A 13,076-nucleotide genomic window follows, 5' to 3' on the forward strand; every position below is an offset into this window, starting at 1 on the left:
AAGACATCACAGCAGAATTTTCTAGACAGATACTTTGAAAGTCAGACACTCAAATGAAATGAAATAAAAATAGATATTTTCTCGTTGGTTGTCTAAAAAACAGTTGTCGGATGGTTTGGTGGGTAGGATTCAGCCCGTGGGCCATCCTTTGATCATCATCGCAATATAATATTAATTCTTTTTTTTTTTATTTTGAATAATCCAGAGTAAATATCTATAGATTAACATTGTAGACCAGCTCTCTCAGCGTTCAAGTCCAATTCTAACTCACCAAAGAAAACGGACTCTGACTCATTAAGTCATTATCTGGAGTCAAAGTGAAAAACTGTATCAATCTCCACTCGTAATAATGTACACACAGTAATTTGTATTATTTTTTATTACGTTACACATTTAAATTAAAACAGCATAATGAATGGATAGTATGAGAAATGAAACAATCAATATGAGTTCACCAGCAGAGGGATTAATGAGCCGAAGCCCATTTATCCCTTTATTTATTTCCTTTATTACCAACATTCTCCTTAATGAAGTCAGAATATCTGTTGACTGTAGTCAGTTGGTTGTGATTGATACCGATGCAGTGAATACATCCATTCTCACACCCAGAGGCGTTCAGTATTGGAAACCCAGCCTTCACTGTATAAAGAATAGTATTTGTTGAGTGGTTTCTCTTGTCTCTACTGTGAGCTGTTGCTCAAAGTCAGTGCACGTTGATGTCATGGTACTCTCATACTGCCAGAAGAACTCCCAAAAACAATCCTCACCACAGTTTTTCACACTGTTTATTTAGGAAATAATTTCCCACTCTTTTGAACCCATGTACCGATTAGCAACGTGAATTAGCACAATGTTTATCCTCTGATTTGTGCAGGTTTTTTTTTCAAAACATCCTGGAGGTCAGGCAGTGAAGTCAGACGGAAGACAAAGAGACGGGAGACAGGGAGATTAGATAGTCATCAGCAAAGACGCAAAGAAACAGTTTCCATGTTTGTTGTGACGTGTTGATGTGTTATGAAGGGTTTTCCTCCGGTTTTTTCCCCCAGTCTCCTCTTAGGATAAGATGGTTAGTGAATATCTCTCGTTACCTTATTAACCAGCGTAGATTCACTTAGTAAATTCTGTTTCAGAAAAGCCTTTTAACCGTCAGTAATTTGCAGTAAGTCGTCAAAGCTTTACAGTAAATAAAGCAGATTCTATCTGGAGTTTCTCGACTCCTGGAGCGGACCACACAGGAGGTGTGATTGCTAAGATGGATTAAACGGCAATCATTACAGAATGACAGTCCCCGAGCCCAAGGTTATGTATTTACATTCTGCTCACTTCCCATGAGGCAAAGGGCAGTCACGGATAGATCATGACAAAATCGTTTCATTAGCTATTTTATTTTTTATTTTTTTTTAAAGATGATAGCATTGTTTCCTTTCTCATTTTACTGACAGATTAAAAGGTACTTAAATTAATTAGTAGTGTTCTTTCTCCACTATTTCCTTTTCTGCACTTAATTCACGTTGTAGGATTACTAAGGCTTTTGTTTTTCAAAATGTAATCCTGAATGAAAATACAACATTTTCCTTGTATTTTTTATAGAGATGAATAAGAAGTTATTTATAGTCTGAGAGTCCGTTTAGTAATGTCATGTCAGCAGCTTTTTGTTAGCGTTTAAAACATGCCAGCAGCTAGACGGTAAATATAAAAAATAAAACGTGATAAAAAGAAAAGTTTGTCTACAATAAACTACAGTAACAACACTCCACTCCATCTGCCGAGGATGTTAGTACGTAGCAGATGTTCTTGTCTTGGAACGACCTTTCTCTGCATCAAACACCTGGAGTCATGTGAGAGACAAACGGCAGAATTGTGTCTGTGTGAAAATGACACTTGGCTTTTACTGTCCTGTGTTTGTGTGTATCTGTGTGTGTGTGCACACGGGTGACTGCATAAATGTAGTGTGGATGTACTGCTGGGGCCGGGTGCGTGACTCCGTGTAAAGAGGTCAGCTCGGGGGCCAAGTGTGCAGCAGTGTGACGCGTCATCTGTGTTGGTCGGTGCTGAAGCCGTAATTAATGTTGACTCTTCAAGTCATATGTACAAAGGCTTCTGCTTCGTACTGTACGAGTGGATCAGAGTCAATCAGCGACTGACGCTGATGTAAAATGATGATGATGAAAATCAAATGAAGAACAACATAAAAAATATATAAAAACCTCTGAAGGCCAATTATGTAAGACAGTTATGTAATGATGTCATCTGTTTTGGTCTACTGTTTGAAAACGCAGGACTCCTGCCTTCCCTGCAGGAGGTGCTATTTAGGCAGCTACAGCAGTCAATGTGTGCATATATATATACATTAATAATTAATAAAAATAAATAAATAAAAATATATGTATATATATATATACACAGGGTTGTGATTCGAAGGGGGTGTAAAAACATTTCTGTCCCCAAAGGGGGGCATAATAGAAAATAATTCAGAACAACTGCTTTAAAACAACAATAATTTAACTTAATTTGAGAGAAAAAACAATTCTATTTAATTATGTATATTATTATTATATTATATCTATTTCTCATTTAACCATGACTAGTATATTATATATATTTCTCATTTAACCATGACTAGTATTCAGTTGGTTTAAATAAATAGTAAACAACATAAATAACAAAAGCAAAGAAAATGAAAAAAACAAAAAGCTCTATATAAATAACAATGTATCTGACCTTAAACATTAAATCCTTCCAGTTGATGTAGAACATTCTAAACGGCGTCTGAAATCCCTCTCCGCTCGTACACCTGTTCTGCCATCCATCCATTTAGTTGAATTACAGAGCAGATCGTTCAAGGTTTCCAGCGCCTCCTGGTTTTAGGGTAAGCAGTAGATTGAGAGTGTTTAATGTGCTGATCCCCACACCCTTATCCTGCACCCTTGTCTGTTTCTTTTACAATTCTAACCCTGATACTCAGCAAGACTGAGTGAAATTTATTATGGCAGTTGCAACAAAGCCAATGGCTCTCTGCTAAAACGTTCAAAGTGCAGATCTCTCCGTGGGCCTTCGCGGGAATATGTCATGCCTTTGGACTGATTTATACGTTCTTTCATGCTCAGGAGTGAAGCCTGTATCTGTAGTATCCAAACTCACACAGGAAGCTGACTGGAGACATCTCTCACTCCAGATGAAGCACGTAATCCATCAAAGTGGGAATAATGTCAAGGTCTGCTAACAATGCCTCCGTGTGAATGAATGTGATGGCATATTTGCGTGTGAGGCAGTAATGCTCAAAGTAACACAATCTCCAGGAAAACGTGAGGGGACGTCGGGTCAAGGTGGCGCTGATGAGGCATCAAGACAGGGTTTGGTTTGAACTGAGGGGGAGATAATAGACAGGTGGGCTAAACTTAAAAACTTTCAACCAGAATTGAAGTTATTAGAAGTTAACTTTATAGTTATAAATATCTAAGTCTAAGAATTCAGGTCTTTTCTACATCTCTCTCTGCCCACCAGTTCTTTTTGGCTCCAGTTCATGAGAGCGCTGTAGCAGTCTAACAGTAGGCCCCACCCAAAATGCTCTGATTGGTTGAGATGCATGACGACACAAGTGCGTTGCACTGCTCCTTTGACCTTTCTGTGTGGTCAGAGCCAGTTAGTGATGGAGTTAAAAATAAAATAGAATGTTGCACCGCTCCTGTGACCTTAAGGTTTTTCTGTGTGGTCAAAGCTAGTGATGGAGTTAAAAATAAAATAGAAATACAATAACAACAATAACAACTCAAATAACAATACAAACCTACTACTGTTATTTATATTTATATTAATAATTACAAACATTATTATAATTATTATTACTTATAAGAGTAATAATTCCGAGGCAATGTGCTCTTCCCAGACTTGAGGCCTGGATACCAAATTGTTCTCATATGGATTCCAACTGGTCCGTGGTTTGTGTGAGGATACGGTCACAGTCCTGGAAACGTGGATCAATCCTACTGGGATTTACTGGTAATGTCTTGACATACAAATAGAATGCAGTAAACCACAACTGACATATCTTTCCAGCAGTCTATACAAAGTCACCCTGTATGGGTTGGTTGAGGTGGCTGGACACAGCATTCCCAGGGAAGAGGGGAGATTAACATTCCAGGGATACTACAGTGTGGAGAGTTATGGGAGAGGTGGTCTCGGGGGGGATCATTTAGTAACAGGATGTAATAGAGAGGAGAGATACTGTGATTTATATATCATTTAACATATACATCATGTGAATGTAGGGATTTTTTTTTCTCATCTTAGAACAGGTGTATTTATGTCTCTGTATTCCTCTGGGACGTTATTGCTTCAATTATGTCCGTCTGAGAGTTTCCTTGGTTGGTCTGTAGACAACACGTCATCTTTTGTCTTTGTTTGTCTTCACACAGTAAAACACACACAATTCACTTGTTTTTTTGTCTCTGTTCTTGTCAACTCAACCTGAGGAAATGGGAGGCAGTTATTAGTGGACGACTTTTGTTCCTTGCAGGGGGGTGGAGGACGGGATGAGGGGGTGAGGGGTGGCCGTGGAGAACTTGGTTTAGTCTTTGACAGGATAAAATGTGGTTGTTTGAAGGGGAAAGTGTTTTGACATGCAATTCCACAGCGAGGAAGCCAGGGTGTGTGCGTGAAGGTTTGTGTGTGTGTGTCTGTGTGTGTCTAATACATGCAGGACACAAAGACTCCTTCAGTCCTCGGTCTGTCCACCAGCAGAGGCTTTGTCAGTGTCGGAGAACAGGACAGGGATCAGTGCAGTGATTAATGTGTCTGTACCAGGAATGTTCCGATACACATACAGTAATATACCAGTATCGGTATCATACCCGATACCTCATTTAAATACTTTGATTTTTTTTCTACCTCTCCCTCGCACCAATCAACCAATGTTGTGTTCTCCTACCGCAGGTCAATGTCTCATTGTCCACGTGGTTTATTTAGGTTGGTCAACAATGTCAGCAATTTGAAGGTGTTTTAACATTGAAATTAACGAAGGGAGGATTTGTCCTATCATGATACGAGGGATTTGTCATAATTTTTATAATTTTTAACCAGCGGTTATTTTATATTATAAATATATATATATATTTATTTTTGATTATTATAACATAAAAATAGAACAACTGAAAAAAACATCATTACTGTGGGAAGAAGGAACTGGACAAAACCCATGATCACAAGGAGACTATGCTGAACGTCCATTAGTTCCCACCAGGGAATCGAGCCGATGACCGTGTGTTTTCTTTTTTTTTTTTTGGTATTTTATGAAACAGCAGTATAAACACAGACCCTGTCGGAGCCAGTGGAACCCGTTTGTACTGAAGCCAGCAGTGGTTTGTCATATCTGACTTCCATCTCAGATGTAAATGGCTGTTGAGTAGAGTCTACTGTTAAACTGTGAGGGTTAGGGTCGGAGAGGTTAGGGTCTTGGTGCGGCATCGACTGTCCAAATAAATAAAAGTCCATTCAGTTGTGTGTGTGTGGGTGTGAGTGTGTGTGTGTGAGTGTGGAGACGACAAAGGCTGACAGACTGTAAAGCACTGTGAGGAATCAGGGGAGGCTAGAGTCTGCAGTCTCTTCCCTCTGTGTCCCTGGACCCCCATAAATCTCCTCATCCCCTCATTCCAGTGTCAGACAGAGCTGCACACTCATGTGGTAGAATGCCCCCCCCCCCCCCCCCCCCCCCCTGCCATTAGGCTCTAACAAAAGGCAACACTAAACACACAGTAGCAGCCACAGCTGTGGTGCAGTGTTGCAGTATTAAATGGGTGCATACAATACGTATGAATCCAGTAATACAAAAAAAACAAAAAAAAAAACAACAAAAGTTGTATTTTCTATGGTTGGTGTACAGTATTGTCCTTTGCAGAGGAAATAAAGCTGCAGGTTTCCACACAGTGCCATTCTACCAACATTATTGTTATGCACTGGTGTCTGCTGTGTTTCACCCTTTGGGAAATTTTCTGGTTTAAAAAAAAACAACTGTTACTGGACGAGATAAAGCACTGAATTATTTCTGTTCTCTCCGTTCGATGTGCGGCATCTTCAGTGTTTGAAGGTGGAAAAGACCAAGCGTACATTCTCAGAGCTCAGCAAAGTTAATTTCATTTTTTTTGTCTACAATGCTAATGACCAATTGTGAGTAAACACAGATGATTTAATTCAAATATACAGACTGCTCTTCTACACAGGAACATATTTCTGGATCTAATGAGGCGTCAAACTCCTCTCTTTTATGACATTTAAGGCTTCCTCTAACAGCAGAGACCCCCCCCCCACCTCTCCCTCTCCTCCATTTGCAGTAATAGCAATTTCAGTAAATTTCATTTACACGAGCATATGGTACCCCTCAGGTATCGTTTAAACACAAAATCTCTGGTTTGTCCAATGTGGAATAGTGTGACCTCCAACCATCCAGTCTTTGAATGCCGTTTTCATCACAGCATTAGTAAAATTATAACCTATTGTAACGATGGAATGTCACACCATTTTACTCACGTTATACAGTAACGCTTCCATTGTTGCAACACAATAGAGCAGCGGTAACTGCCCTTGCCTTACAGCAAGAAGGTCACCATTTTGAACTGAATGGTTTTCTTTGTGTATTGAGTTTGCATGAAATCCCGTTTGTCCCAGGATTTTGTCCCACAGGTTTATTTGAACTGTTAACTCTAAGTTGACCATAGGTGTCAGAGTGAGAGTGAACGGGTATTAAGCGGTTTATCATAAATAAATAAATAGTTTTTTTTGTTGTTGTTGTTTTTTACCAATGTATGAATGACATTTTCACATACACGATCACCTGAGGAGGATTTTCGTCTTTCTTGTTAAGAGTGAGGCTTCACTTCTTGTGAAGAGGCAGAAACTGAACAGAGGACACAGCATCAAGTGGGCAATCAATTCTGCTGCTGATTGACAGGCTCTGATGACATCATAATGTCTACTGTATTTCCTTTGGTCTCACTACTTTTAATCTGATGCTTTATCTTAGTTGGTTGTCAAAAGGTTTTTGGTTGAAAACACGCTCTTAGTCACTGAAAACCTCACAACCTTGGACGGTAATCGCTGAGTCACCGGTACTGATTAATACCTTCCAATGACTTCTTGCACTACATTAACCTCTGGTACATTTTTGTGGTCTGGTGGGTCAGGCAGACTCTGACGTCTAAAACCTCTTTCAGTGTAAAAATAAATATAACTAGATGTCCTGGGTTGGGAGGAAAAATATGAAAAAGTAGTTTGTCAGTAGTACTCACTGTGTAACGTCAATGTTTTTAGAGTCCATGAAAAATGGGGTGAAAAAAGAGGTGCATAAAAATAAGCAAACAAACTGTTTTTCCAAGAGGTGCATAAAAATAAGCAAACAAAAATGAAATGAAATGGAGACAAAGATTTGTGACGTCGTCATAAAGAACACCATCCTAAAGGACAGGTCCTGGACCCACGTCTGTTGTTTCATTACTAGCGTATTCCTATGTAATGTAAAGGGAAGTACACTTTGTAACATGAGGAATTAATAGGGCATCCTCGGAACCCATATACCTGTTAACGGTGATCACTATCACTGCTCCATAAATCCTTAATTTGGTCTGGGATTTGATCAGTAGTCCTCCAGGCCGTGGCCCTTCAGAGACCCTGGAAGCCAGGCAACCGATTTCCTTTCGTGCTTTTAGAGCGTTTATTAGTCAGATTCATGTGGACTCGCGTGGAGATTTACTGCTCACTTCATCTTGAAAGCTTTTTTATTGTTGTAATGTTAACCCTGGAAGAACACTCAGAGTCCCGACTCAGGCGTATATCACAGCCTGTGGATTCAAACCCAGTGGTTTTAATATGCACACACTCACAAGCATGTAATGTTGTAAGTTCATACCCACACATACGCAGTCAGCTTGAGGCAAGATAGCAGAGCTTCTTGCAGTGCAACATAATATAATGAAGAATTTATAAACGTATATTGCTTTAGCTGCAGGTTTTTTCCTCCATTCATTAAAACACATTCATTACATACAAACGGGAGATTGAATTTCACCATCACCACGACTACAACTTAACCTAGAAGCAGGGTCACTGACAGTGAAACACCATGCATTTCCAATGCACATTTACACCTTCCTTCAGCTCCGGCTTAAGGCTTCACATCTCCAGAGTCTTAAAGGAATGCGCTGTGCAAAAGCTTTATAGGAGGGGCAGGAGGAGCTGCAGTGTACAGCATGTGGGAGCCTGAGGGGGAGGGAGGGGAAAGAAGGAGGGTTTCTCTGACTGTTTTATCCTAAATCAGGTCTTGATGTCTGAACAACTGCTGCTGCTCAACCTTTAGCCATGCCGCTGTTGCTCTGGCTTTGACTGAATATGGAATTTTGACAAAGGGCCGACTACGCAGAAATTTAAATGTCAGTGAGTCAGGTTAGGATGGGGAGTTAGTGTCGTATAGCTGTGTAAATGCAGCCAACCCTTCGAGGGTGGACGTCGACTGGAAGATGATCCCACCAGGTTTAATCCCATACATCACGTGAACAAAGTCCCAAAGCTTCCACTACTGTCTCCTCCAGACAGCCTCTCAGTTTTATTAGCTACATGATGGATGTGGGGCAGCACGCTGCTGACTTCCTGCACCCGTGCTTACTTTGCATTTTCAAATATTGTACATAGATCACTTAATAGACAGACCAGGTCGGAATTGTAGCTTTGCTATGGTTATAAACCACACCTACTTAATGCTAACACCGATTCAGGGATACTGCCTGAGGTTGTGTCACTATCCTAAGATCAGGTGTGAAAGTTTCTAGCAGCGATGGAGCTAACAGGGTGATAATTAATTTTCCTGCATCTTATTATTCCTGTGGTATAATAGGTAACATAACAAACTCTAATCAGAGTCCTCCTGTTTACAGATGACTGCACGCTCACGGAGCATAGTCTGGATGACATTCAGCTGATTGTTGACGCAACGCAGAAGTTTTGGCTGTCAGTCAAAATCAAAAAGACACAAGTGATGTTCCAGCCAAGCCCCAACGGATCTTATTTTGATCCAGAAGTTTCAATTTATGGGATGAATCTGGTGTCAGCCACAACGTTTTGCTACCTTGGAGTTCTAATGTCACCCTGGATGATGAGACTTCACAGTGGATCTCAAAAGCCACTGTAGCTTTTGAGTTTTTTTGTTTGGAAGAGTCATGGTGATAGCTGACCACAAAGAGCAGGGTCTACACGGAGGGCTGCTGTATTGACTTCCTTACTGTACAGCAAGGAAACATGGACTCCGTACAGGAAACACCTGCATCAGCTCGAAGCATGGCTGGATCTGTGACATCGAATGGCAAGGCCGCATAGTCAACACCAAGGTCTTGGAGATGTGTGGAACTACAAGCACAGAGTCACTCAGCCCAGCTGCAGTTAGCTGATCATGTAGTATGCATTGCTCCAGCATACCAAAAGCACTGTGTTATGGTCAGCTAGAGGAAGGCAGACGTTGAATCAAACGCCCATATCTACACGTTATGGAGAAACTAAAAGCAAAACTAAAGAACTGTGGCTTGATCCTGTCCACCTTTGAACCATAAACAACAATTGTGGCAAAACGTTTGAGGAGAACTACATCATCACGGCAAAGCAGAAACGAGCAGCGATGCTGCCACCAGGACCACGGCCTTCCACTGTGATGACTGCAGCAGAGAGTTTGGGTCACGCAGGCGACTGTCACCGGCGCTGAGACGATCATTTGTCGACACCAGGGAGAGAGACACCATCAACAGGTAAGAGAAGAAGAAATTGCTTTGTGTGCAGTGTTTGAAAGCTGATACACAGTTGCAAGTGTTTGTGCGGACTCTGATGGATTTTTATTTAGTGGCAAAATGTTGGTGTTGGCAGTTGCAAATCTTGGGTCTTTGTTTTTAATATTTCTACAGATGAGTAGACTTTTGAAAACCTTGTTGGTATAAAAGTATGAATTTTTGGCATTTTGACACATGGAATTAATTTTTGATATATAGAAATCCTTAACTATGTTACATGAGCATGCATCAGCTTTGATTGCATTTCTACATGGGTCATATTTGATTAGCATGTGCAAATAAGGCAGATACACTTTTGGTTGAAAGCAAATCGATGTATAGAAGGTTGTGTTTTTGTACACTTAAAATGACTGGATGAAGTAAAACAGCTGAGATTAACGACCATGGCGATGACTAATCAGGACAAACAGCGACTTGTTCACTGCTCCACACCCACACAGGTGCACTCACCTTCACTCCAGGTGCACTGATCTCATCTGTTCTTAACAGTGCAACCTAACATGTCCAGATTATAACTAATCCAGGACATGTCAAAGCATCTGTCACTCTGTGGCGGTGCAGAGCAAACATCAAAACATCTGGGGCGCAGGTCACTGACTGTGGGGAGCCACGGACAAAAGCCCAAGGTGTGTGAAGAAAAATAGATTTATGGAACGGATTATCAGACGAGGCTGTTTTTTATTCCTTCAGTTGATTGAACAAACTGCAGGTAGAAGACAAACAACTTGATCATATAAATCAAAGATTCGTGTTGTGGAGTAACTGTGATGAAATTTGTCTTCAACATTGATTTAGATTGAGTTCTAAAGCAGACCACAGTGAAACAAAGCGACAGTGAGATACAAATCAGGTAATGCAGATGGTAATAAATATTGTGCCAAGTCCAAAAACATGTGCAAAAACAACAACATGATTGATTAATTATTCAGGACAGAACAGAAGTGATGACAACTCTTATAAATGTCAAAAGTTTTCTTGAAGTCTCACACACATTGACAGAGAGACTGTGCCTGATAGAGTGAACGAGAGAGAGAGAGAGAGAGAGAGAGAGAGTGGAACTATGCATGTGTTTCCATTCTAGGAGCACATGAAAGACATAGAGCAACCTGATTGGCCGGTTTCTCAAGCAGGCCGATACGTTTTCAGTTTGACTGTTGTTTTTGTACATGCCGCTGACAATAACTTTTTGGAAGTTAAAATGTGTGTCGATGGGCTGTGACTGTATTTCACCTTGAGTTTAAAGGTAATCGTGAGCTCAGTAGTTTTTCATGTTTCACGACAAACAGCTGGGTTTTTTTTTTCAAACAAATCATCTCCGTGCTGCAGGTTACAAGTGTTGTATGTTATTGTTGTTTAGGTGTGGATTTAATAACCATATTTGAAATTAAAAATGTGTATTGGACCTGATTGATTAAATCAAAAACTCGGTGGTACAGTGGCCACTGCTGTTGCCTCACAGTAGGAATGTCAGTGGTCTGAGATTGATGTTTGAAAATAATCTTTATTTTTTTTGGAAGTTCCCTTATTTAAAAAATGTAATGACACCTTTGTTTTTTCTTTTTTTGATGGATTGGTGACCTGTCCAGAGTGCATTACCTTTTCCAGCTACATCTTTACCATGACAAGATATCTGTGAAAAATGATGAATTGATGTCTTCACCCACTATCAAACAGAAGCCAGTGGAATACACAGACACATTTTCATGCTTATTCCCAGTGAATGACCCCCCCACCTCCCCCGACATCGCATCAAATCCTCCTATCACACTTTAGAGGCAAATGACATCCACATCAGTATCAGCAAAATCCATATCAGTTTCCCTTGTCCTCCTGTGGCAGGTGTTTCATCAAAGTGACGGCTTCTTCTGTTCAATCTGTTGATCCATCTGAACAGGAAACTCAGAACAAATGGTTCTGTTGTCTGTCATCAGCTGATCACTGTTAATCATAATATCACCACTAGGCCATCAAAGCATCTTACCTTTGAGGGACGTTGGTTTTTACCATCACACATTTTTAACAAACCACTACAGTATGTATGGAATTCCAAAGCCGGCAGGTCATTTGTAATTCACCTTGAGATGAAGGCAATGACAGCAGCAGAGAGTTACACCTTGATGATATTAGCGACCATTGTTGGATGTGTCTTAATGGCTGCTCAAACAGGATATTGACCTAAGAAAAGTAAGCCTGCAGGGCTTTATGATTCTTAGCAGAATGAAGGAAAGCCATGGATCCCGTTGAGAGTGACACTTTGGTCATCCATTCATAGTCATTCATCACAGATGCGGGAAGTGGGATTCCTATATCCATTAAGCCAAGATAGATGCACAGTTCCCTGGTGGCCATTTAAGTGAGCGAGTCCATCCAGGAGGGGTCAGCTCTTCAGAAATAGCCTTGAACCTACCTTGAAATCCCAAAGCATTCATTGTGGATTAGAAGCGATGCCTGGGTGAGTGGGGAACGTATCATCATTGATTTTTCTCCACTGTAATTGTTACAGTTTGGACTTTGTTTTATTACTGAAACAGCCTGTCAGTCAGAGGCACTGGAATCAGTCTGACAGCACTAGTCATCTGTCATCTGATCTCTGAACACTTCTGAGAATCAACAGATCACTCGTCAGTGTCACCTTCATGTATGAGCGTCTCCTTGTCTTTGACCGTATATCTGACCCATGCTGTTCTGCACAGAAGAAAGTCATGACAGTTTCATGCAAAGACAAAGGATCACGGCAATTTACAGAAATGCGTCTCAGTTTCTGTGCTCGACCGTTCTGATTTTGGGCAAACACGAAGAAATGAAACCTGACTACAAATGTGTTTTTATTGTTTTAGCAGGAAATGATCTTTGATTTCTAACTAGTGCATCAACAATGAAGAGGAATTACAAAATATGCATTTGTGGTAGATTTATCTTGAGGTTCTGGACAAAAACATGGATTTGTGGTAGATTTATCTTGAGGTTCTTAAATATGTTTCCAACCAAAGACTCCAGAACTGATGGAGAGAACAACGACCTCTTTAGTTGACTGTGTAAGGCTGGGCTAATGTAGGCTAGGCTAACTGAATCTGGAATTATGGTTTAACACACACACACGTATATATATATTTTTTCTACCTTAATGATTTTGTAATTTTGATTTTTTTCAACTGTGGACAGTATGTTTAGTTTAGAAAATTACCATTAAATTCATTAAAGCAACATGTAAAAAAAAAAAAAAATTGCTTTTAGGCACTAACGCAGAGCTCCTGTCTG

The 13,076-nt window shown here is 40.3% G+C and overlaps 1 long non-coding RNA gene across 1 annotated transcript in view; it reads left to right on the forward strand.

Moving 5' to 3' along the window:
• Window positions 1-12,698, forward strand: part of LOC112486780 (uncharacterized) — a 38,810-nt gene extending 26,112 nt beyond the window's left edge. The window contains exons 2-3 of the long non-coding RNA XR_003049266.1: window positions 8,919-9,779; window positions 11,405-12,698. This is a non-coding gene — a long non-coding RNA (uncharacterized LOC112486780). The remainder of the gene's footprint in view (window positions 1-8,918; window positions 9,780-11,404) is intronic.
• Window positions 12,699-13,076: the final 378 nt, after the last annotated feature.

Source organism: Cynoglossus semilaevis, chromosome 2 (genome assembly GCF_000523025.1).
Source record: "Cynoglossus semilaevis isolate Cse_v1.0 chromosome 2, Cse_v1.0, whole genome shotgun sequence".
NCBI lineage: Eukaryota > Metazoa > Chordata > Actinopteri > Pleuronectiformes > Cynoglossidae > Cynoglossus > Cynoglossus semilaevis.